Source organism: Rattus norvegicus, chromosome 11 (assembly GCF_021556685.1).
Source record: "Rattus norvegicus strain SHRSP/BbbUtx chromosome 11, alternate assembly SHRSP_T2T, whole genome shotgun sequence".
Lineage (NCBI taxonomy): Eukaryota > Metazoa > Chordata > Mammalia > Rodentia > Muridae > Rattus > Rattus norvegicus.
The window spans coordinates 40,543,369-40,569,112 of record NC_141544.1 but is presented as its reverse complement, the minus strand read 5'-3'; the positions used below and the strand labels follow the sequence as shown (position 1 = coordinate 40,569,112).

At 44.2% G+C, this 25,744-nt stretch overlaps 2 long non-coding RNA genes across 17 annotated transcripts in view; one reads left to right on the top strand and one right to left on the bottom strand.

Moving 5' to 3' along the window:
• Positions 1-12,993, bottom strand: part of LOC134480966 (uncharacterized) — a 55,693-nt gene extending 42,700 nt beyond the window's left edge. For 4 of the 15 annotated variants that reach the window (XR_015633237.1, XR_015633254.1, XR_015633240.1 and 1 more), the window contains exons 1-2: positions 12,855-12,991; positions 528-630 (exon numbers count right to left, since the gene is read on the bottom strand). This is a non-coding gene — a long non-coding RNA (uncharacterized LOC134480966). Of the gene's footprint in view, positions 1-527; positions 631-9,954; positions 10,141-12,854 lie in introns of all 15 variants that reach the window. The other 11 variants (XR_015633251.1, XR_015633239.1, XR_015633253.1 and 8 more) reach the window with 10 other exon arrangements.
• On the top strand, positions 5,336-24,006 carry LOC102555219 (uncharacterized). 2 transcript variants are annotated; one of them, XR_015633231.1, is made up of 5 exons: positions 5,336-5,735; positions 5,839-5,924; positions 6,253-6,332; positions 9,486-9,666; positions 9,766-9,866. It is a non-coding gene; the product is annotated as an uncharacterized LOC102555219 (long non-coding RNA). The 2 variants fall into 2 exon arrangements; XR_015633232.1 differs by lacking the exon at positions 9,766-9,866 and adding an exon at positions 23,734-24,006 and having other exon boundaries at positions 5,342-5,735.
• Positions 24,007-25,744: the final 1,738 nt, after the last annotated feature.

The window sequence follows — 25,744 nt, the reverse complement described above, 5'->3', positions numbered from 1 at the left end:
TCTGTGGAAGAAGAATGCAGATAGGAAAGACTTACAAAACCTTGCTCTAAAGCAACACTTGTATCCATCCCAACTTCTTGTGAATAACACCCAGGCTTAGGTTCCTTTTTGATGTCCAAAGAATAAAGAAAAGATGAGAAAAAAAACCTCACTGCAGTGAGTAAAGCTAAAAAACAAACTGTTCCACATATTTAGGAAGCACAGAATAAACTCAATTCACTTCTGTGTGAGCTGTATTTTCAAGCCACATAATCTATATTTCTTCCTTAAAGAGGATTGAAATACAATGACTATCCTATGTCCTCTGTGTTTCCCAAGCTTTGGATAGTCAGTAATGTTACCTAGGAATTCGAGGATGGGATGGTCAATCTCAGATTTCAACCTGAGACCTAGATTCACCACAATGATGGCCCTCTGGGCATACCCGTTAAAGAGCTTGGTTAGTTTACTGACACAAGACCTGCCCACCATGGGCTACATGTTCCTTGGGTTGGAATCCCGGACTGTATGAAAAGGAGGAAACTCACAGTGCACCAGGATTCACTGGTCTCTTCTTCCTGACTGATGACGCTATGGGAACAGCTGTTGCAGATCTTGCTGACTTGGCTGCATCACCTTGACGGCCTGTCCCTTGGAAGGTAAGTCACAATTAACCTTTGCCTCCTTAAGGAGCTTTTGTCAGTGTGTCTTATCACAGCAACAGGAAAGTATGGAAAATGGACATTTACCCTAGGCTACCCCCTTAAGTCTAGAGCTGGTCCACCTCCTTTGAAAGCATGGTGCCTATATGTCAAGTTGTAGCCAGCATTGTTTTAAAGAAAAGTGTATCCTCTGCATGAGTTTGCAGGTATTTAAAGGAAAACACGGAGAAACGGTCGAGAAACGCCATTGTTTACAGGGTGAGCTGGCCTAAGCCCTTTAGAAAAATTCATACATGTAAACTATACCTGATGTCTCTGAACTATTTAACTTTTACGAATCACCAAGTTTTCAAGTGGGTTGTTTTGAAACCTAGTGTCAGCCTCTTAAGTCCCCCAAGGGCAATAGTATGCCTCAGAATTGTTCATTTGCTGGCACGCCCAGCACTTAGAAATGTGTCTGGCATGTAAAAGGGAGCTGGATAAGTGTTTTTATATGAGCGCTGTCATACATGGGAAGAGAATGAACTTGATCTGGCTAGCCAAACAATCCAGTAATTCATCCAATTTGATGAAGCAAATTCCCCAGGCCTCTTGCTCAAGGACAGGTTACATAAGGAGGCTCTCCCTGGCTGTGGGACTTGTCTGAGAATTATCAAAGGTGTCAGCTTAACAAAGACACCTCAGAAAATTAGCTCAAGAAGCCATTGTCGTCCATACATCTAAGGATACAGCACATTCTGACAGAGAGCCGTGACTCATAATTTCAGACTTCACTGATGAACAGAATCCTTGAAATTCTTCCTTATGCCATCTACGGGTTTGAAAATACCATGAAAGCAGCAACAAACACGTTCACATCATTACTGATGATGTGTGCTAGATTCTCCCAGGAGAGCGTCCTCATCCACACACGTCAACATCAGTGCCTAGCTACACTGGAAAAGATGACTCTTTCTGTTGTTCAAGTGAGGAGTTAAGAGACGTGAGTGATTCATAGTGGCAGCGGAAAACTAGGAAATACTGGGAATTAAGATGAGACGGACCAGCCAAGCCCCAGGATTCTAAGAAACCAATAAACAACTGCTCTGCAATTAGAGGTGGTGCCTCCACTTGCCTGGCACACTTTTTGGACAAGCCCAGGTTGAGGCAGGATAGGGGAGGAAATGGGACGGAAGCTGCAAACGAGGAAGGGGAGGAGGAGTTCACTTTTAAAATAATGACACACATGTGGATGGCGGGAGAGGTATTACACGGGCAGAAAATCTATCAACTTGACTGTAGAAGGCCAATCTAACCATGCCTAGAAGGCAGCCCACTGTCTCTTAAGAGAAACTTAAGCTTAGACCAATCTTCGCTCTGTATAAACTAGAATTGTCTTACACAGTAATAACCGCTTCTCAAGTGTGGGCTATGGAATCAAGGAGTCATTGTCAGCTGAGCTTCACAGCTGACCAGATGAGCAGGCTTGCATGAGTCACAGCTCTCGGTAGATCAGGTGTGCACACTTCACAGTGGACAACCCAAGCATAGGGCCTGGCCGAACGGATAATGTCATCAACAGTAGCTGCTGCTTCCTATCTTGTGAGTGGAGTGTGAGAAACCCCAGGCTTAAATACTGGTAAACACGGTTGTAGGGACAATAAAGTATAGCCCATAGCACATGCATCACAAAACTCGCTTATTATCTTAAAGAAGAGCCAATACAACCAAATAATTATGGGAGGATTTGCTTTGCTTCATTAGGAAAGCTTTTTTTTTTTTAAAAAAAAAAAATATGCTTAAAGTTGCTTTAACTTTTGGAAAGAGAATGATTGTCTCTGATTCTTCAACACCAAAATCTGACTTGCCCTCTATTTTTAGGTTGTTATGGGAACTCTTTGTCATTGGTCAGAAAACAATCTTCCTTCTCTATACCTAACAAAATGTTAAAGTCAAGAGAAACAACTTTATCATCCAAGCTTCATATCAAGTGAAAAAGACTCACCGAAGAGCAGAAAATAAGGTTCGGTGGTTAAAACTGTATATTGTTCTTGCAGAAGACCTGAGTTTGTTTCCTGACACCCTCACTGGGGAACTCATAACCACCTATAAGTCCAGCTCCAAGGGATCTGATGCCTCTAGTCTCAGCAGGCACCTGCACTCACACGCACACACCTACAGGCATACACATAATTAAAAGTAATAAAATAAATCTTTTTTATTCGTTGATAAATAGCAAGATAATATTGAAGAAAAATCCACAGGTAGCAAATCCTAACTGGACAGATTCTGAATCAGAGTGTCTATTCTTATGTCTGGCTTTCTGTCTTCTACTTCCTGGACCTATGTTGGGGCCAAGAAGCCCAGGTCTCTGCTTGTGCCCATGCCTGTGTCTTCTGGCCAGGCTCCAAACCACAGCATTTCTGCATCTGCAAATCACTACCTCAGAAGTAATGTGAAGAACACGCAGACATATAGATGCCAATGCAATCTAAAGCAATGAAAAGACAGACATGAGGAAGCCGGAGAAGAACTGAAGGAAAAGGGGAGTTGGTCAAAGGCAGGTCTAAGGGGATCTCAGGGAATTAGTACCTAGACAGACTTTATCTCCTAGCAGACCCTCCCAAAACATGAAAACCGGAGACTTAATCTTTCCTGGCTTTTCTGAATAACAAGCACCCAAAGACAGGCAGATTTATGGTCCAGAGGCTGCCATCCAGAGCCGCACCTTCCTCAAGAAGGTACTTGTCTAACACATTAGGCTGATTGATGGATGGCATCATCACTCTTCCATGTTGACTTTTTCCCAGTATACACCACAGTCCACTTCTGGGAGACTCGTGGTTTCTTTCCATGGGTGGGCTATATTTCTCTGTCACATGGTCAGACTTGACCCTAGGGCCTTTCTAAGTTAAAGTCATATGAGCAAAGATGATGGAGGCCCTGTTCCACACAAATATTTTGAAGCACTGTTCAGTCAACTCTGTCTTTTTGTTAGTTTATTTGTTTGTTTGTTTGTTTGGTTGGTTCTGTTTATTTCTCTCTACCACGCCAAAAAATTATCATTTTCTAATATGTGCTACCAATGTGATGGTTTCTAGAAGGAGAATACACTGGGAGCAGCACTGTCATGGCCGGTGATCACCACATCTCATGCAAATTGGAAAAGAGAATTTGTTGATGTGAGTCCTGGGGCTCTTCTGACTGTTACCGCAGCTATGACTGACTAATACATTCCATCACCAAAGACATCCATAATTCAAGAAATTTGGATTTTATGACTTAAAGAAGAGGTAAACAAATTTAGACAAGGTTGGTTCAAGGCTCAGGGCATGTAATCAGAAATTATTAGGGAAAAAAAGATTTTGCTATCCTAGTAAAACTGAGATTCTAGGGGTTGGGGATTTAGCTCAGTGGTAGAGCGCTTGCCTAGGAAGTACAAGGCCCTGGGTTCGGTCCCCAGCTCCGGAAAAAAGAACCAAAAAAAAAAAAAAAAACCTGAGATTCTATTTTATAAGCCATAGTTATATGAAAGGTCACCAGTTCCGAGAGTGTAGGAGTCACCTAGAAAAGGATTAGCTTTCAATCAATGGGAACCAACATAGTGTTGTATTCCCTTCACTACAATCTATTTCTTAAATTAATTCTAAATGTTCTTATGGTGAATCAACTTTTCCTCCATTCTAGGAATCCAATGAATGAAAACACACACACACACACACACACACACACACACACACACCTGAAAGGCACTGAAAACAAAGTGTTTTTTTGGCTCAAGTTCTTGTAACTGCCTTCACAGCCCCGCCTCTTCCTTTCAGTGTATTCATTTACCAGGCTCTTTGACAGCTGCTGAGCCAGTGGCCTTGGGCTGTAATTAAAGAAACTTTCAAAACTCAAAGTTAGCATTTTTTTTAAAAAAATCAATTAAATAGTGCTTTAAAAATATGTCAGGAAGCCAAGAACAACCAAGGTCCTATCTACCTGTACACTCTCAGGGAGCTCAGTGTGGACTGAGAAACTGGACCTCCAGGCAGTGAGGAACAAGGCTGAGCAGGGGTGTGGATTTGTTCTTAGAGTGCTGCTGATGAATCCAGAAAGAACAGTCGGGGTAGAAAGCAGACTTCAAACCCCATCCGTTAGCAATCTGAGCTTCGATGTGGGGTGTCGGCCTTACATGGACAGCCAGCAAATGTACTGAATTGCACAGTCAGACAAAATTCCCCCGTCTCTGGAGGCAATTGTTCTTCTAGAAGATTTGTAAAAAGAGGATTCACTCTTGGCTAGACCAGCTGGCAGGGATAAATCATGCGCTGGCTCTCAAAGAGTCTGAGAAAAGGATGAGTCAAAAGATCTTCCTGGCAAGCACAGCCCGATGGGGGACGGAACCATTGGTGATTGCTCAGCAAGAATGTCTGACCACTGGACAGCCACAAGCCAGAAAGCACACTGGTGCTCCTGGTGGACCAGTCCTCTTCTTTAACAGAAGAAAACAGCCAAGAGGTAAAGCAAACGACCCAAGGCTACACAGCCAGCAAGAATATGGAGGGCGCAGAAATGGGAGCTAAATCGCTGACTGTGGTGAAAGATATTTATTAGTCTCTTTCTATACTTGCCTTTTCTCAAAAAAATAAAAATAAAAGGGGTTTGCGTTGGTATTCTGTCTAAGCTCCACCCCCACAGCTACCAGGCAACAGCCAGGTCTGCTCCACCCCACGGTTGCCTGGCAACAGCCAGCTGTGCCTGACTATAAAGGGGGCTACTTGCCTCCTCCTCTCCCTCTTATTTCTCTCTTGCTCTCTCTTGTTCCTCCTCTTCTCGTGCCCCTCTTTGTCCCTGTCCCTTCTTTTCCCATCTCCCCCTTTCCTCCCACGTGCCCATGGCCAGCCTTTCCTTCTTCTACTACTCTTCTTCTCTCACTAAACCTTTCCACGTGGAACCATGTTGGCTTGGTGTACCTTGTCTGGGCGCTGGCTGAGATTTTAAACACCAACAATATGCAGGCTCAGGTCAGCAGGTGTAGAAGTTGTGACTCCAAAAGGAGACACTCAAGAATCTGAAACATGTGATATCATCAACAAAGACACCTTCAGCTCAGAGTTCCCAGAAAACACGGTATACCATTATATAGAGACCATCTGTGCGTGTGTGTGTGTGTGTGTGTGTGTGTGTTGGTATGAGGGGCAGGGGATAAACCATGTGCTATCTCCAAACTCAGCCTTGGAATACGCAAGCCATCGCAAGTTCGTATGTTTGTGATGAACAACTACTGGAAAGGTCCTCCCCTCAAAAAGTTTTGTAAATGTAAGTAGGATACATCACAGCCCACAGGGGCTGCGGTAGGGAAAGCAGGGGAGTGGAGCGGAAGGGGCCCCAGAGGAAGGAAGAGGAGGGAGGTGCCTAATACAAACACCGACAAACAATAAAAACAGAGAACCTTAAGGCGGTGAGTACAGCTAAATTAAGTTCTTGTATGGAAAGGAGGCTAAAGGTCTCACTTAACACAGGTGCACAGAGAGCTGTTCTAAAATGCTGGAATGGTCTTAGAAATACATGGAAAATGGGAATGTCTGAAACTCTCTCTGTCTGCTGTTTGCCCTGCTTTCATTTCCTCCCCTAAACACATTCTAAGCACACATTCAGCAAGATCCAACCAATTTACAAGCTCAACACACACCTTCAACCATCAGAAGGGCAACTCAGCATCACCGTGTAAGTATTGTGAGCTCCTGGTGAAAGGTGGGCTTTACTCCAGCAACCTGGTTGCCTCTGGGTTTCACAAATTGAGCTTAGGAGTGTGTGGGGTCGGGTGAGGGGGCGGTAGGGGGGGTAGGGGGAGGTCAGTTCTTCAGTGCACACTGGGAAACATTCCTCTTGCTCATCTTCCCTTCAGTACCTGGACCTACTGGTGTGTCTTTGTCTTTTTGAAGCCCAAAGCAAAGCAGATGATACAAGAGGACACAGGCTTGAACCTACATTAGAAGGAAATTTATAGTAATTTCCTGCCCCACCCCCCTACTCCCCGCATGCAGCTTCCCACTTCAAATCATAAACCTGCCCCTTAAAGGAATTATAGTCCAAGAGGGAAAACAGCAAGCAGGACTGGGTCACCATCAGTAAATGCTGACCCAGGAGGTACTGAGCTGAATCCCCCAAAGCCACCAAGGGAAGACTACCCATGATGATACATGTTTGTAATCCTGGTGGTGCGGAGTTGAACACGGGTATTCTAGGTATCCAGGTCTACTTGGCAGCCATGGGCCAGTGCCTGTCTCAAGGAAAGCAGGTAGGTAGCACCCAAACAACAGTGCCTTCACAGACACACAGGTGCACCCACACACATGAATACACACCAGCACACAGACCAAGTTAAACAGGCTCCTATGTGACTTCATATGATAGTGTGTTACATACTGAGGAAAGAAACACTGGTGTTCAGGTTGGTTTGAAAAACTGCGTTTGTCAGAAGAGCAACGCGATAGCCAACTTTGGATCCCACATGTGGTACAGGTCAGACAGAGGCTGTGTAGCCCACACACAACCCATGAGTCCTGCCTGGCCCATGAGTCATCCTCCCTCAGCAATGTGGGAAGAGCGAGAGTCAGAAAAACCATGTTGGCCAGTTTCATTTCCCACCCTGCTCAGGAAGCAGTTATAAAACGCCCCCAAAAGTGATGCTTTAAAGATTCCTGGGTTCCTCTTGATTGCCTCATGGGAAAATAAGAAAGTAGATGAGTTTAAAACTCTTTGGGCTTGGGGTTTTCCTCTAAAGCTCTCCCGTACATATGTGTGGCAGGCTAAATTCTATTCTCCTACCTTTCCTCAAGGGTGGATGTTTAAGTCCTGAAAACTCCCCACCGGCCCTACAGAAATCCCTACTGACCTTCTCCTCAGAATGTTAGTGCTTGAAAACAAAGCTTCTGCAGGTAATTAGGACAGAATGACATCATTAGATGGGCCCCAGTTGAATCCCACCAATAGCCTCATAAAGAGATTAGAACACAGACAGAAAGGCAACCATTGACCAGCCAGAGAAAGTAGCCTGAGACAGAAATCAGCCCTGTAGATCCTTCTATCGTGGACTTCTGGTCCCCAGCACAGGGAAACAACAAACTCCGGTAGTGTAAGCCAAGGGTGTAGGGCCTGGGAAGCCTGACGGAGAAGTCAGATTCCTAAGAATAATGAGAGGAGATGACAACCCAAGCTGGACTCCAGTGGCTGAGAGACACAACATTCTGCCAACCACATCAGAGAAGATCCCAAGGCCCTGTCAAACGCATCCCAGTGGACAGCCGTGACAAAGAGCTGAGATTGGTAGGACAGGGCTGGCTGGGGAATATGCGGAATTTTCTATATAAGCATTGAGGCAGACAAAGCATGGTGGCAGTAAATCCTACAGACAGATGTCAGTGCTTGGTGCCACATTAAGCTGGGAAAAATATAGTGAAGCCAGAAGCATAGGTTATAAGCAAGATACCCAGGATTCAGAAAAACAAGGGAAAATTACGTTAGCAACCTCCTGGGAAGCACCCGGAGTAGAAAACTGCTGACATGTGCTGTTGGCAAACTGAAGAATTACATTGATTTATTTGAGAGCACGTCATTGAGTGTACTTGACTTTACTCACCCTTTTATTACTGAAATACTTGGGATATGATAAACTGAAAAGCTAACATTTAAAGACCTTTAATCCTCGGTGTTTGCTTAAACATGGAACAAAGCCTGTGAAATACATAGACATACTCATATTTTAGAGCCTTTGCCAGTCACCATCGCAATCCTGACATGAGACAATACTATAGAAGTACTTCTTAGAATCAGACAAAAATATCTAAGGACTTGTAAACAGAAAGAGAAATGCCCAAATCTGACAAAATAATGGGTATTAAGAAAGCAAATTCTAGTCATCCTGACCTTGGGACGAGACGACTGAAATAAAGCAAATTTATTTTTTAAACGTGTTGTTTAGCAGGGTTGACTAAAGGTCTTTTAAGGTGCCAGTGATGGAAAAGTATACACATTCCCTAAGATCTCTATTCTTCCTTCAAACATGTAGTAACTACTTTTCATTGCATATTTATTTAAGAATATGAGCATGGGTGTAGATGCCCATGGAGGCCATAAAAAGGTGTTGGATCACCCAGTGATGGTGTGACCTTCCCCATACGGGTGCTGGGAACTGAACTCAGGTCCTGTGCAATAGCAGTGCATGCTCCTAACCACTGAGATCCTTCCAGCCCCTCAAATAACTGTTTTTACTTGGTCTTTGAGTCGGGATGGTTGTCCATGAAAATTGCCACCCATGCACACCTAGGCAAGGAATTCCTTCTACGGTGCACATGGTGCATGGCAGTTTGACAATTCATATCAACATCTCTGTTAATAATAGAAAATTAATTCTTCATGCTGAGTGTGTACAGCTGTCTCCTTCTGACATCTATCAGAATTCATCTGCAGAGACAGGATGAAACTGTTGGAGCCCAAATAATTATCCCCCATCTTGTTCATCTTCTCTGCCTGACTCCCCGACCCCCATCAGACTCAACAGAACCTGGTGGGCTCCCCGGCGACTCATCTTTATTCCTACCTCTCTGTATTTGAAACTGCCCCTTAGGTGGTGACATCTTTTATGTTCTAATCATTATAGCTGCTAGCCAATCAACAATAATGAAGAATCTGTCCCGTGTAATACACTGACCTAGAAATCATAGCTACAGAGAGTCATATAACAAGGTATCTAGCCGTCAGAACGCAAGTCTTCTCACCAATGTTCGCTGTGTAAAACTGGGTGGAGGGTTTTGGGGGGTGGGGAGCAGCAGCTGTATGGTTAGCTGATCTAATCATGTTATCTCTGTTTTCTCAAAGGTCACAGTGGACTCCGAGGGACCCTACACCTTATGAATGGGCATTGTCCTCAAGAAGGTGATGGAAAATACCAGTGTACTTCAAGTAATTTCATACCCAGGAGGCTGCTCTGGCGAGATGGTTTGGAGCAGTGGATCCCAGCCTTCCCTAAGGCTGTGACCCTTTAAGGCCTCATGTTGTGGTGAGCCCCAACCTTATAAGATTATCCCCATTGCTACTTGCAACAGTAATTTTGCTGCTGTTAGGAGTGTAAATGTATCTGTGTTTTCTGTGGTCATAGGTGAGCCCTGTAAAAGGATCATTCAACTCCCCAGGGTGAGAATGGCCAATTCAGAGCCTTTCATCTTTAACCTCCAGCTCCTTAGATTGTTCATGTTTTAAGCCTGATCAAAAGCAGCCTTTATGTTTTCCTCCACATCCCTGGTTAAATTTTTCTGTTTAAGTCCAAGAGCAAAAAACTCTGCCATACCTGGAGAGATCCCCTCCTGGGGTGATAAACACTTGACTTACGACTTTGTGGGCCATCCAGATGCTGAGACATCATGCGTCCCATGGATGTCGCATGCACCCACGTCTTCTTCAGAATGTTAAGCTTCAACCCGAACAACACAATAATAAAGACTGTCAGGAGTTCCTCAGTACAGTTAAGACACATCTTTGGAAAGGAGAAAAAGAAGAACTGCACAGAGATGTCACTGATTAAGAAAGAAAAAAAGGTACAGGAAGAACCAGGCGGAGCGACAACAGAAACTGAAGAAGTCACAGGCTTCAGTGGTGGTTTGCACCACCATATATCATATGTGAGTCAGGAGAATGCAGGCATCTCATGCCCTAGGAATTTCCCATATTTCTAGGAAAATACATCTTCTCCCTCTGCTGGGAACGTGGGGTTCATCCAGTAGGAAGTGTAAAAGGAGCTCACTGTAAAGCATATGGTACAAAGCTACAGGTGGAGATGAAGAGATGGCTCAGTGGTCAGAGCGAGTTCAGTCTCCAGCACCTGCTTGGGGCTCACAACTGTCCACTACTCCAGCCCAGAAGATCCAATACCCTCCTCTGGCTCCAGCAGGTACTCAGTGCACTCATATGGTGCACATATATGCGTTCAGACATAACACATAAAATAAATTTTATTTAAAGAAAAATGCCACAGGCATGACTGTTGGTGGATAGTGCCTGTTTGGGTCATGAAAAGTGAAGTTTCTGTAGGCTTCAGGTTGAGATCTAGTCTTCTTCTGTGCAAAGTTTCAGGACTGGTTCTTGCTCGGAGTATTGGAGCTCTCAGGATGCTTGTGACTTCAGTGACAATGCCAATGGAAACTCTAGAGATGGGCCACGCCCCAGCTAGGGAGAAGGATCCGCTAAGGAGAATCTCAAACTGCAAGCAGGGCTGAACCGCACCCCATACTCTCATCCCAGGAGTTAGAGGACATTGAGCTAAGTTCAGGACTAGGAATTCGTGGTGGGAATGGGGAGGTAGCAATCCACAGTGCGGTGAAACACTGAGTCTGCTCCAGATCTGACTGATGATGATGGATCCTATCTAGGTGCTGCTTAAATGCTTTTCTTTGTTCCACAGTCGAGTCTGGAAACTGTACAGATGACCAAGGGTCCAGGCAGACAGAGGATCAAGTCCAGTACCCTGCTGTCTCCCTTAGAGAGGACCCCCTAAAGCCCCGTGGGCTCAGGAAGGGCACACAGGCCCAGGAGATGAATCAGTAGGTAAAGTGCTTGTTGCACAAGCATTTGCCTCTGACTGCAGATCTCCAGCACCTACATAGAGGACTGGGACGGCACAGCGTACAACTGGATCCCAGCCCAGGGCGGGGATGAGGAGCAGTAGGGTGGTCTGAACATTTGCCATCCCGCAGGATTTGTCTATCCCCGAGCTCCACGTCCAGCAAGAGACTCTGTCTCAAATAAATAAAATGTGAAGTCTTTGTCTTGCTCACACACAAAACAGGCACACACACACACACACACACACACACACACACACACACAGGTGCACACACATGCATACGCCACACAAGAAAAAAAGAAAGCAGAGATTAGGCAGGAGGGCTTTTCACACCTGCACTTGCAGCACTTGGAAGGTAGGACCTGGGGCTGAGGGATGTAGGGTCACCCTCAGCCCCACACATGGTCTGAGTTCATCGTAGGCTATGTGAGACCCTGTCTTGAAAACATCCCACAAAAACAAACAGAAAGCCACTGCTGGTTAGAAAACCAAGAACCCATGGCCACGAATGATAGCACACGAGACTGAAAAGTAAGTGTAATAACAGTAAAAAGAAATTGTGGAAAAATAGAAAAAGCAACTATTATATAAATCTTAAAGGAGGGAAGCTGGAGGTGGGGGAAGAAGGTAAACAAGAAAGAAAAATTTTCAGAACAGCTTTGAGTAATAGAACAATAGAGCAACTGCTTAAGTCTGACAAAATGAACCAAACGGTTAACATAGCAAACACAGTACAGCATAGGGGGCTGGCTAGTGTTTGCCTAGCTCTGGCCTCGGTACACACCCACACACATACAAACTTGCTCAGACAAACTCACGTATGCACCCACACAAGCGTGTATATACACCACATTCCGAAAAGTAAAAGAGAAAGTAGAAATCTCAATAAAAGCTTATGTTGACTCCGTGTTGGAATATTAAATGGATTTAAATTGGATAAACTAATTTGACATACTTCCAGAGATTATTTTTATGTGACTCCATGAAGTTTTTGATTGCATACAGAGCTCGAATATTTCAGTTAGACAATGATCTATGTAGCTCCTTAAGGAAAGCTGAAGCACCCATCCAAGATGCTGCAAAGTGAATTTGTATTCAAGATTCACCCTTGAATATAAATAAGGGGAACTCGGCCTTATAAACCTTTATTGAAAAAAAACTACCTGATAAGATGTAGGAAGGAATAAAAAAAAAAATTACAGGACTCGTTGTTGGAGGAGTGAAAGGAAAGAAGTTTGGTGGCCAGCATTGAAATATATTGAGACTGTGGACACAAGGATTAAGGGTTCAGAGCAGAAGTGATGTAAATCTTGACACTATACACAGTAATGGTATCAAGAGAGGCTCAGAGAGCTCCTGCAGACAGCCTGATGTCTTAAGCTTAGGGGCCATCTGGTGTCTGTCCAGGCTACTTAACTTCACCAGTAAAAGCCAAACTAGACCTTGCTGCGATTAAGAGAGAGCACGGCCAGCCCCAACGTGTTCAAATCTATTTACAAAGCCCAGGCCCTTAGCACCTTTCAAGACTTCTCAATTTCACTGTTAGCTCCCCAGCAGGAGTAGACAACGCTTGATCAAATGAGCAGAAGGGACTTAAAACAAAACAGTGTGGACGGAATTTCACTCACCCAAACAGACAGCAGACCACACGCTGGGCCTGCCGGTTACAGTTTGCTGAGGCTGCAATGCAGGGAAGGGGAAGGGGGTGGGGCTGCAGCTGTGGATGGAGCTCCCTTGCAGAATGCTCATGTAGCACACACAGGAAGCCCTAGGTTTGATTCCCTTCTAGGTCATTAACAGACATCATGTGAGCTAAAAGATTTACAACCACTGACACTCAGCACAGAGAGTATGGAGAAAGGAAATCCTTGTGTGGAGGAGCCTGTGTTTGTGGGCATTCGCATTCCAAGTTTTCTTCCATAGACAGAAAAGCTATCGTCTGCTCTTAAGGGTGGGGTGCTTCGAACACAGGCACAATCAAGGGCAATTGCCCAGCTCTCTGAGGAAAGTAACTTGGGCAACACAAGACAGCACCAACCGGGAGGTGACAAGCAGCTCGGGCGTCATTTACAAAGATTAATTCCTGAAACTGTAAATCTTTCCCCTGACACTGGATCAAACATTTGCTCACAGCACCCTTCAGGCTGCTTTATTTTCAGGATTAAAAATGTCCCACTGTTCTATATGTAGCTAGGACAGACAACTTGCAGAACGTCGTCAAATGTCAACTAAATATTAACCGTTTTCGTTTTAATAAGCTTCCTGATGTCTAACGTGCATTTGAACACTGGTCTAAATATAAGAGCTTAGGCCAAAAAGGAAAAAAAATCATTTTTCCCCAAACAATCTACTGAAGATCTTGCAAGCAGTCTCATCTCAAAAACGAGCCGTTGCCTTTTAACTCACTATCATTAGAATGGAAATGGTTCATTCAAAAAAGAAGAGACACACAAGGTTGGTGAATAGAGCATTTACCGCAACAAACACAAATCGCTGGGCTCCAGCCCCAGAACTCACACAGAGCTGATGTGTGTAGGTCACCCTGGTCTTCTTAGGGGGAGGTCAGAGCCAGAGCCAGGAGAATCCCTGAAAGCTTGTGTGCCGGCTCCCTGGTGTACACATTAGTGAGCGGGAGATTCTGTCTCTGACAAGGTGGACGGTGGGGACCAGGTTCCAAGACTGTTGTCGGAACCAGGGAACACAAATTTATTCTTACACTCTCTCTCTCTCTCTCTCTCTCTCTCTCTCTCTCTCTCTCTCTCTCTCTCTCTCTCTTTCTAAAAGGATAAGAAAACCAACATGTCTTCTAGCTCTGTCAATCGTGATCATTTTCCTCTGATGTCAGCCTGGCTCTTGGGGCTCTTAACGCCACTGCAAAGATAACGCTTGTGATTGATAAATTTTACTCCAAATCCACTCAGAGGTTTGAAAATAATTTTCCCTTGAAGAGAAACGTCGACTCTGGACTTTGGATAGAATAACCCTTCGGCGGTCTTTAAATAGCAAGCGCATCATCAGACCCGAAGCACCATGCAGTCCAGGCCCTACAGAAATAGTCTTTCTGTTTGTCCAGCTGCACATAGTCCCACAGATCCCAGCCCTGAACTTTCTCAGTATATTTAGCAACCGCTCACATTGCTTATCTCTCTCCAGTCCATTTTTAATGATCCTAAGAGAGACCTCCGCTGCTCCAAAACTTGACTCCCTTTTTTTTTTTTTTTTTGGTTCTTTTTTTCGGAGCTGGGGACCGAACCCAGGGCCTTGCACTTCCTAGGCAAGTGCTCTACCACTGAGCTAAATCCCCAACCCCGACTCCCATTTTTTTAAGGTTTGAGATTGTTTGAGACCCTTTCACCCTCTCCGAGGCTCAGAGGAGGTTATCAACCTCCCATGAGTTCCCACTAATGAGGTAGATAAGAAGTGAGCTCATAGCAGCAATGGCTGAGCAAGCAGCTCACGGCACAGGGCTGGCATTGTGAGAGCCAAACTCAGCCAAACTCAGTGAGGGAGCCAGGATGGTTGGGCAAACAGATGAATGCCTGTTCACTCTGGGATGCTCCCCCGCCCCTTGCCAGTTTTATGAGACATATTTTCGCTATGTTGCCGAGGGTCGCCTCAAACTTAGGATCCTCCTGTTTCGGTCACCGGAGCGCTGGGATTTTAGACTGTGCCACCACAGCAATCTCTAGTCCTGCTCGATCACTAGGCGATTCCCGTGTGGCTATGTGATTTGGCATTCGAATGGCTAGAACACTGGTAGGTTTTCTTCACTTCTGGGTTACAGAGTAAAGGGTTATAACACTAACATCCTGGTGTTCAAACTTCTAACTCATGTTCCAAAAAGACAAGGCAAAGGTCTCGTTCATCCTCATGGTCCTTTTGTATTATCATAAACAGCAGAGAAGGGAAAATAGAACGTGGGGGCTTCAACACCAACACCAAGGTCTAGATTCAATTCTGAAATGAGGTGTTTTGCCGGATGAAGCTGTTAATCTTCCCACACAGCCAGGTAGTAAGGAGAGGTTTGCAAGTTAGGAATAAATAACTACTCACTGTGGACTGAGAAATATATACTTAAACAAAAACAAACACAAAAATATGAACTCCTATCCCTCATTATCCTTTCTGAACCACATTTGCCTGATGAATCACACTGTGCAAACCCTTCTATCTGTGAGACTCTCCCAGCTACTTGCAGCCCAAGGCACCCATGATCCCAGTCTGGGGTCTTTTTTTTTTAAAGATTTATTTATTTATTTTATGTATATAAGCACACTGTGGCTATCTTCAGACACACCAGAAGAGGGCATCGGATCCCATTACAGATGGTTGTGAGCCACCATGTGGTTGCTGGGAGTTGAACTCAGGACCTCTGGAAGAGCAGTCAGTGCTCTTAACCGCTGAGCCATCATTCCAGCCCCAAGTCTGGATTCTTACAACAGAAATATAGTGGACTCATATTTCTGATGGTTGTCAAAAAAGGCCTTTAGGGGCTGGAGAATATGAATAAAATAAATCTTTTAAAAAAAGAAATCTTCAAAAAAAAAAAAGGCCTTTAAATTCTCCTAGCCTCCATTCAGCACTTTGATGGGCTAACTCCTACTCATTTAAAAACACTTTATTGAGGTATGACGGGCATACAGAAAATCCACATGATGTAGCCATTCAGTTTGCTGGGTGTGGAAGTAAGTAAATGACCCTGGTCTTGATCGATGCCATCAGTCTATCATTCTGAAAGTTCCCTCCTGTCTCCTGATGTTTATCTTCACAGAAATCATGAGTGTAAAATCTGAGCAACATTTTATATTCATATTATATACAAATGAAACGGTAACGCATCTTTCTCTGGTCAGTTCCCTCTGTCCTCATTTCTCCGGAATGTCTTTCCTAGCTTCTGGAAAATCCTCCAAATTTGCTTTCCTAGTGTCAACATGAATGTCCTTCTCTATACTAGAGGGTGCATCTTGAAAGTATCCATTTTAATTCTTTCTCTGCCTTTTTGATATTATTGGCACGAGCTGGATCCTAAACTTCCTTACCTCTCACCAAAGTTCCACCACTTGTCGGTTGAGTGAAGCTCATGGAGTCAAGAGAAGTGGGTAAGACTGATGTGTGTTCGTGGTTGCATTGGGCAGTGAGTGTGCAAAGACTAATCAAGGGCTAGGGAGAGAATTTTTTTATTCTGTGCTGGGCATCCGTCTCTTTTTAACTTTTATTTTTAGACAGGCTGGTCTAGAATTCAATACATATTCAAGGAGGACCTTGGCCTTCTGATCCTCACCATCACATCACCACCTGCTTAGTTTAGGGTATGCTGGGGATTGAACCAATGACATGCATGCTACATCAGCCCTTTACCAAAGGGCTGCAGCCTGCCATCTGCTCTCTTTAATGATGACTTGCTGTTTTAGCAGGACAGCAGCACACAGACAATAGGTAAAGCATGGGTGTGTGGCGTCATTCCAACAACATTTCATTCGTAAACCAGATGGCACACGGCAATCGTCCCAGGGCTCTGGGCTGCCAATTTTTGTGCTATACTTGTGCAAAAGTGTTTTATTGACTTTCACCTCATTCTACACCTAGACTTATTTGTGCTTGGCAGAACTCCAAGTGTTGTTATCATTCAAGCACAATTTTTGTTGTTGTTGTTGTTGTTGTAATCTCAACAGTGTTCCAGTAGCGTAAAGATTTGAGGGTCAATGAAAAATGGGTAGCTTACTTCCAAGAGGTATCTTCCTCATGGAGAGGAAAGAAATTGAATCCCACCACTCGTGCACTCTGAGTGTCATGCTGTAATTAGTAGCAGCTGTTTAACTAAATAATAGTGCTTTAAAAAGCAGGCTGTGCCCTTTGGATCTCCAAGGGCAACAAGAAGGGGGACCTGTTAGTGGACAAGAATTAGACGCTTCATAAAATCGTAGCAGTGGCTTTGCCTGTGAGAGGAAATGCTCATTACTTATAGACTTACGTCCATCTGAGCTTTCCTGCGTCAAGCCCTGCTTTCCCAAAATTTCTTGTCCATGTAGTCCAGGTCCAGGCTGAATCCTTGCTCCTACAGCTCCTTCCCACAAGGGTGTGGGGGTGGTAGAAGGAAAGATTACAAGAATTTTAAGGTTCCTATATGTCTTCTAATTTACAGCATTCTTCTCTTTTTGGAAGCTATCTTCTTCATCCCGTTCCCATAAGGCTTTGGAACACTTTTTAAGTGAGATGAGTTTCTTCTTTTCATTACTCCCTTAGGCTACTGTCCATATGCTGTATTTACCTTGAGCATTAAGCTGATTTTTATAGTTTCCTTTTCATTCTGTGTCAAACCTTTGTTGGAACCCCAGAGGTGCCCCCCCTCCGATTTCTGTGTCACGCCTTCACGTGCTCACCTATGTGGTTTCAGACACTCACTTATCAGGAATGTGAGTTTTACCAGAAGGAGAACATGGTCAGAAGGTGAGCCGGGCATGGGACTAAGTAACACTCAATTCACCCTCATGTTCTCCATCAAAGACATTGTAGTGTACTTGGAACATTCTAGGTGCCAGTGAGCCTGGCCTTCCCTTCAGAGTTCTCAAGTGTCTTCTCCTCTGGGAAGACTTTCTAACTTTTCTTCAAATAATCCTTTACCTCTTTCTCTCTGGCACTTCTGCTGGGTACCACCCACTCCTCAGTCAGTGCTGAATACCGCTCATTTTCCAGTCAGTAGACCAATGACAATTTGTTTACATTTTGTCCGTTATCTTGAACTCCACCCTAAAGATTCTATTTCATGTCTACAGGGACTCACTTTGCAAGATGTATAGTAAGTGTTAGAAACATGCCAAATAATGAATAAAGGAAGTTGTGTGTGTGGGGGGGGGTCTAATAATTTATATTAAAAATAATATAATTAAATGTTCCTCTGTTTCCACTTTTATGTCAGTTTTCAGTAACAGAGCATATTTATAAAGATACAAAGAAAGTCAAGTTCGTTTTATTCTATTTGCCTTATCCCACTAAGAAGCAAAGTGTTTGATTTGTATAGAAATAACATCAGCAATGACCTGTAGTACCTACCATGTGCGAGGCATATTAAATTAACCTGTTTAATTTGTTCATGAGTCTGATAAAATATCCAAGATACTCTGAGTATTCCCTTTATACACGAGGAAATAGAAGGAGCACACAGTGGGCGAGCCCAGTCCTGTCCACACACAGTAGGGTTATACTTGGGGCCTGGGAAGCCCTCTCTCAGAGGCTAGCCCTTACAGTCCTCACAACTCTCTATACTAATGAAGGAGATGCACATACTGAGTAGAGGCATGGAGTTCCTTGGGGGCAAGTCCAGTAGCAGCAGGAAGGGGCAGGCAGCTGCTGCCACAGGCCCTCCAGGACTGTCCCATTTATACCTTCTCCAGAATCCCCAGAATTCCAAGAATCATGCCCCTCCTAGAGCATGAGACAATCGTAATGGCTGTGGACAATGGAGAACAGTCCCATATCCCACACCGGGGACTGAAACAAAGACCTATCCACATAACATAACTGAGTTTTTAAAGAAACCAAAATTCTCACTACATGAGCCCTTCCCCCTTCCATGATTAGGACAAGCTCAATCTTTGAGTGGGTCGTGATGGTAATGACAACTGCACTGAGTTCATGGGTGCAACCACCATGTTCAAAGCAATGGTTTGGCAATCTTGACCCACAATCCTTTGGTGCTAACATTCTTTCTGCTCCTCCTCCACAGTGCCCCCTGATCCTTGGAAGGACTGACATAGATGAACCCATTTAGGACTAAACACTCCACTATTCTTTATTCTCAGGACTTCAACCCATTATGAATCGATATTAACCACTGCTCTCTACAAGAAGACATCTCTCTGACTTAGGTTGAGGGTAGCATTAATAGGTGGATGTAAACATGACTGTTGAGAAGCCATAGGTTAATTAAACAAAAAATGTTAGTGCTATGTGCGGGATGCTTTCTCATGAACTGTTGCTGAAGGAAGGCCCAGAGGCTCCCAAAGCAATATGGGCAATTGTCACTGTTCCTTGCCGCCTATCATAACTAGATGATAAGACTGTTGCCGAAATCATCATGCTTTGGTCACAGGTCATGGAGCAATCAAACTTGAACTGAGCCGAAAGCCTCCTGACCTTTCTCATGGGGCTGGAAGGTGTTGAGCAGATAGCTAGAAGAGAAAAGTCATTAACAGTCTTACCCTCCTGTGGAGGCTGTGAATTGCATCGAGCTAGCAAGATGTGCCTGCTGGTGTAGGAGTGGCATGGATGTTTAGGAAGAGCCAACAACTTTCTGATTGGACTTGAGGTCAACTCCCCAAGAGTAAACTCATGAGGACAAATAATAAACACCTCATCCTCATCTGGGAATTGCTGGGGTTGGTGTGGTACTGCTATGTACGCAGATGCTAAATACTGGCTCCCCAAGATCTGGCTTCCCTACTCAGGAGGAGCGGATCCTCAAATACACTAGCAGTGTTATGTAAACCTTGCTTCTCAAGATAATTGGTCAATAAAAAGCGAAAGCCTGTGATTGGGCAGTAGAGAGAGAGAGAAAGGCGGGACTCAAGGATTGAGAGAAACCAGGGATAAGGGAGAAAACCAAGAGAGGAGGAAGTAGAGATGAGAAGAGATGGACCATGAGCCTGAGGCCGGGAGAGACAGCAAGCAACAAGGGACATATGGCTGGGATGTAAGCTAGAATCGCTCAAAACCTGCTCAATCTAGGCTTACGGCTTGTAAAGAAAGCACCAGGATTGTGTATCTTTTATACATGCTAGCAAGAATGAATAATTCCCTTTACAGGGAAAGTCTACTCTGAGGAGGTTTTCTTGGGCTCTCTCCTCAACAGAATGGAGAGAAGACCCACACTTGAGATTTATTTGAAGCCGGGTGCTGAGTAAAAGCCAGCCTTCAGGGAACCTGAGAAGAGATGGTGAGAGGCGCTCCCTCACACACAATTACTAAGCAGAGAGCATAAGCAGTCACTGAGGCTTAAACCTTCACAACCAGAGGATCTTTGAGACTCAAATCCTGTGAAATTGTAAGAGGTGTTCATACAGACCACTCTGTGAAAAGAGCAGAATGTGGGCAAATGTCTCCAGGGGGCTAGAAACACTCAGAAGACAAAGAAAGGGGTCCCAAAGGGCCCCTCTTAAGCCTGACACAGAAAGAAATTCATGCCCAAGGCGTAAGCCATGGCATGAAGGCAGGCAGGCAGGGCGCATGCCTGAAATATGGGTGATCTTCAGCTGTATGTCAGAATTAATTTTATCCCTGATTGTTTGTATCTCAAAATTTAAACAGCAACCTACGGATAGTAAACTATTTTATCCTTTTGTGTATCACAAATCGAGTCAGAGGGTCCAGGAATGCTTTTGAACAGAATTATAAACAAGAATGGAGAGAAACAAAGGCATGGCAGATCTCCAGCACAGCAACGCTCCCCTCCCATCGCTGTGCGCTGGGCTTGGTGGCTGTCCATTTCTGTTCTACTTTTGTTTGTTCTTAAGATAGAGTCGCTAGCCTAGGCTGAATTAGAACTTGCTCTGTAGCCCACGAGGTTGACCTTGAACTTGTGATCCTCCGGCTTCAGCTTCCTAGTGCTGGAACTACAGCCACGTACCTCCGACCCTTCGATGTGTACAGTCAAGGCCTTCCCACAGACCCCATGTGTGGAGCACTTGGAAGTTTTCAGGAAGCCTTTCGATGTCTTATATAACATCACCTAATGTGCTTCTTCATTCCGTGAAGATGTATCCAAGCTATGACAGTAAAGATCCACTCTCATTTAAGACACGAGGCATTTTTTAAATGAGCTAGGGAAACGACATAAACAAATAAAAATACTGCTCTAGATCTAAAGAAGATGTCCCTAGTTACTACTCCAGCCACTACTTAAAGTTAATTTACATTTTTAGAAATCTAACCAATTAGTTTGGAAGTAACCACCATATTGAACAGCAGACACATAGACTATTTTTATTATCATGGATACAAGTGTCAGGGGCTTGGAAAGGTAAAATGTCAGCCCTTGTTTTATTCATTAATTTATTTTGGGTTTTTTGTTTGATTGGTTGTTCTTGTGTTCAGCTGGCTTCTGGTGGTTTGAGGCAGGATCTTACTCTGTAGCCCAGGATGGTCTTTAACTTGCAATGATCTTCCTGCCCAGCTTCCTAAGAACTAGAATTACAGGCGTGGGTCACCTTTCGCATTTCACATTTCAGGAACAGGCTTAAATTCTCTTGATATTTCATTTTGAAACAGCCTTTTACCGACAACAAACAAACAGAGATACAGTGTTGCAGAACTTCTTCCCAGGAAGCCTGAATCAGCTCCAGAGCGCTGGCAAGCCACTCAGATCTCCCCTGGGGGATTCTGAGCCGAGTGGTGTCATGCACTGACTGTTTCTGAGAAGCTTCCATGGTTCTTCTGCTGAACACACAGCTCTTCTGTGTATCACAGTCTTTTCCCATGGCTGTCTTTCTCACTTCCCTTTTGTATGATTCACGCTTTAAGGCATTGGGGCCACATTATTTTTATATGTAGATCTGACTGTGAGCAGGGGCAAGGGAAGAACACTCAGGAATATTTGGGGAATTCTGTCAATTTGGAGGCTGATAAAAGACTTAGTATTTCCTTTAGACAAGAAAACTCAAGGCTTTTGGCAGTCTTTGATCTCACATACTGCATACTGCCTTCTTTCTTTCCTACCACAGAACGAACCAAAGAAATCTTGTCAGAATTTAAGTTTTCCTCTAGCTTCTTGGGTTAGACACACACACACACACACACGTGATGAGATCATCCAAAACCACTTGCATTTTCTAGTGAAGATTTCTTGATATCTAAGATATCTGATTTTATGTCTAGTCAGAAAATGTCATTTAATCTTCCATAATGGGGAAAAAAATCTATACTTAAACTGAACTCTGTCATTTCAATGAACCTCAAGGCTACAAAAGGACAAGGTTCTTTTACAAGCATCAAGGCCACTGCCAGAGCAGTCAGCCCTTCCTCCCTATCCTGGGTCAGAGCAACCAATAAGGAAGCAACCTTGCAAGAAAATTTGGTGTGTGTGCTTTTTTTATTTACTGTGCCTTAGAACTATATGATTTTTGACAACCAGACTCCTGAAGTCCAACTAATAAGGACGTTATATTTTTAATTTATTATTTTTATTAATCATTCCATTCTTTTACATCTCAAATGATATTCCACTTTCCAGTTACCCCTCCACAAAACCCCATCCCACATCTGCCTCCCTCCCCCTCCCCTTTGCCTTTATGAGTGTGCTCCCCCATTCACCCATCCTCTCCCGCCCTGCCCCTCCAGCAACCCCCTATACTGGGACATCAAACCTCCATAAGACCAAGGGCCTCCCCTCCCATTGATGTCATACAAGGCCATCCTCTGCTACATATGCAGCTGGAGCCACAGGTCCCTCCCTCTACACTCCCTGGTTGGTGGTCTAGTCCCTAGGAGCACTGACTGGGTGGCCCGGCCAGGCGACATTGTTCTTCCTGTGGGGTTACAATCCCCCTCCACTCCTCCAGGCCTTCTGCCAGCTCCTCCACCAGAATCCCTGAGCTCAGTCTGATGCTGCAAGCACACGGATGCTAACTTTATATTTACAGGACACAGGTTTTTTTTTAACTACTGCGAAACTTTATGAAACAGAAAGTGATTCTCGATATATCCCTGTAGTGACAATTTTGATTGATTTAAAAACACTGAAAGGCGATGGGAATGTGTTTTTGTTTTAATCCCGGGTGTGGGATATGAGGCTGCTTCAGATCGTCCACAGCAGCTGACTGTGATTTGTCTCATGCTCTGGCTGGCAGGAGCGTGGTATTTCTAGCTCAAGATAGTTTATATTTGGAATCCTGAGGACTCTTGAGAGGGTATACACGCCAGGTCCTGAGTGGGGTACAGTGGCAGCCACTTCTGCTGACACTCCTGCTGACACTCCTGCTGCTGCTGCTGCTGACTCTCTTGCTCCTGTCGCTGGTCGCTGGTCGCTGGTCGCTGGTCGCTGGTCGCTGGTCGCTGGTCGCTGGTCGCTGGTCGCTGGTCGCTGGCTGGAGATACCCTGGTGATAAAGATTGAACTTGCTCCAAGGAACTCACACACTCCTCAGCCACAGGAAGCAGTCTAATGACATTGATGCTCCCCTTCTCTCTAGCTTTCTTTATCTCCTACCTAGCATTGAGGGGTTGGAATGAATTGGGGTAGAGAAGCTTGGTAGGAAAAAGAACCCAACAGAGTAGCCATGGTCCAGAAGCCCCAGCCCCTTCTTATAGCTGACGAAAGGCTTAGAAAACCTGACTTTGGAAAACTAATTGACATGTTGCCTTGAGTAGTTTAAGGAACTTAAAATTGTTCCATTCTTATGTTTACTATGGTCTTCCAAGAACCATGTAAAATAAACCACATATAATACCATTATTCAGGGAAAGAGGAATGATGGTTGGTCTGGGGAAATAAATGGTAATGAATTTGAATTTCCAGGAAGAGAGGAACTACAAGGAAGTCCAGGTGGGAAACAAGAAGTGGCAGGAAGACCCATGAGGAAGGGGAACAGCACACTGCACAGAGATCTGACAGAGGCTGCATTCCACCGTGGTACGGCTGTTGATAACCCAAGCCTGAGTTAGAGCTCCATGCATACCTCCTGAGGGACATCAGCACTGCTGCTCCCTGGCCCACATTTAGGGCAACAATGCCCCATACCACCTCAATAGCCACAATCATTAAATAATTTACATTTATATCAATGCTTTACACAACTGGTCCTCACATATTTTGTCTGGGTATAATTTAAGTGGATAAAATAGGAGTCTATGGAATACTTTGGGCAATCTTAACTGCTCTGTGGATACATGGCTGAAGAGCCTCCAGGATCTCAATGTCATACAACCTTTCCACTTAATACATTCCTTTATCAAATTCTGAAGATCACCTCCAGTCTATATTCACTTTTCCTAGACTAGATGAAATAAGATACTTCAGTAATAAAAATGTTCTGTGCCCAAATCAATTTGAAAACGTTGGCTTAAAAACAGTCCCTAAGCTAGTGAGATAGCTCAGCAGGTGCAGACACTTCAGTCAAGCCTGAAAACCTGAGTTCTATCCCTGGGACCCACCTGGTGACAGGGAGAAACCCAGCTCCCACAAGTTGTCCTATGACTTCTCAGATACATTGTGGTTCACATGTATACACACACACACACACACACACACACACACACACACACACACACACACACCTTCTTTGATGGGATCTGAGAGCTATACTAATCTATAGCTACATAGATACAAATTTAGTGGGCAGTTTGATATTGCCTTTTAACAGGTTCACCTCCAGAGCTTGTGAACTCCCCAATCACAAGCTCTTGGCCATGTAAGTCACTCTCTTAAATATTCCTAATGTATATTTGTGTTAAACACTCTGAAAGTCTTATAGTAAAAGAACTATTTTTATTTTTAATTACGTTTATGGATGTGTATCTGTAGGAGTGTGCATATAGGATAGGAGCATATGCCTTTAGAGGCCATCGTGTGTGTGTGTGTGTGTGTGTGTGTGTGTGTGTGTGTGTGTGTGTTCATGTGTGCATGCGTGTATGATGGTTGGCAAAGAAACTCACATCTGGACAAAATGTGTGCAGTAAGCGACTGTGGAGAACTCAAGTACAAATTTGAAGAGTACATCACACCACCTCTCCAAGTCTCACTGAGGAATAGACTGGGTACATATTATAAGATTCAGAGGTCAGGGAGGAGTGAAGAAAACGAGTATCTTCTGGACATGATGGGGCCATTCTGTCCTTGAACTCATAGCAGCTGTAATGGTCTGCACAGGATCAAGCCATTCACTATTCTAACTTAGAGGGAAGAGTGGTAACAGTCCATGGCTTCTCAGGAAGGGAGCCACATTTTTCCTTAAGGGCATGGCTCCTGGTATGTCAGCCATACTTAAGTAGACGGCTCCACACTCAGGAATATATGGGCAGTATCAATAGAACTCAATGGGTTATTAAAATAAACAAAAATGCACACAAATTTTTGGAGGGTTAGGAAGAGTTAAGGAGTTGGGGTGCATGTCATCTAAACTTTGCATGTAGTTCTCAATGACAAGGTTTGAGAAAGAACTGGCCACAGACACCATGCTTCCTTCATAGGAACCCTCTTCACAATGGCTGTAGAAGCATTCCCACACTATACATATTTGGCTGATGTTTGAAAATATTTTATTTAATATTCATACACGTGCATAACGTATTTTGATCAAGTCCACTCCCCTGTCACATTCCCCTCTAATTCTTCACGTATCCTGGACCTCTTTCCTCTCAGCGGAAAAGTTTTGAATGAGCACACTGTGTTACATCACAGATACTTCTTAAATCAGTATAACCTGTAACCAATGTGTAATAATAAGTGAGTAATTGGGTCTGAGGAGAGAACAGCTTCCATGAAAACAATGGAAACAAAATTTTGCTGAGGTTGCCGACAGACAGATTAC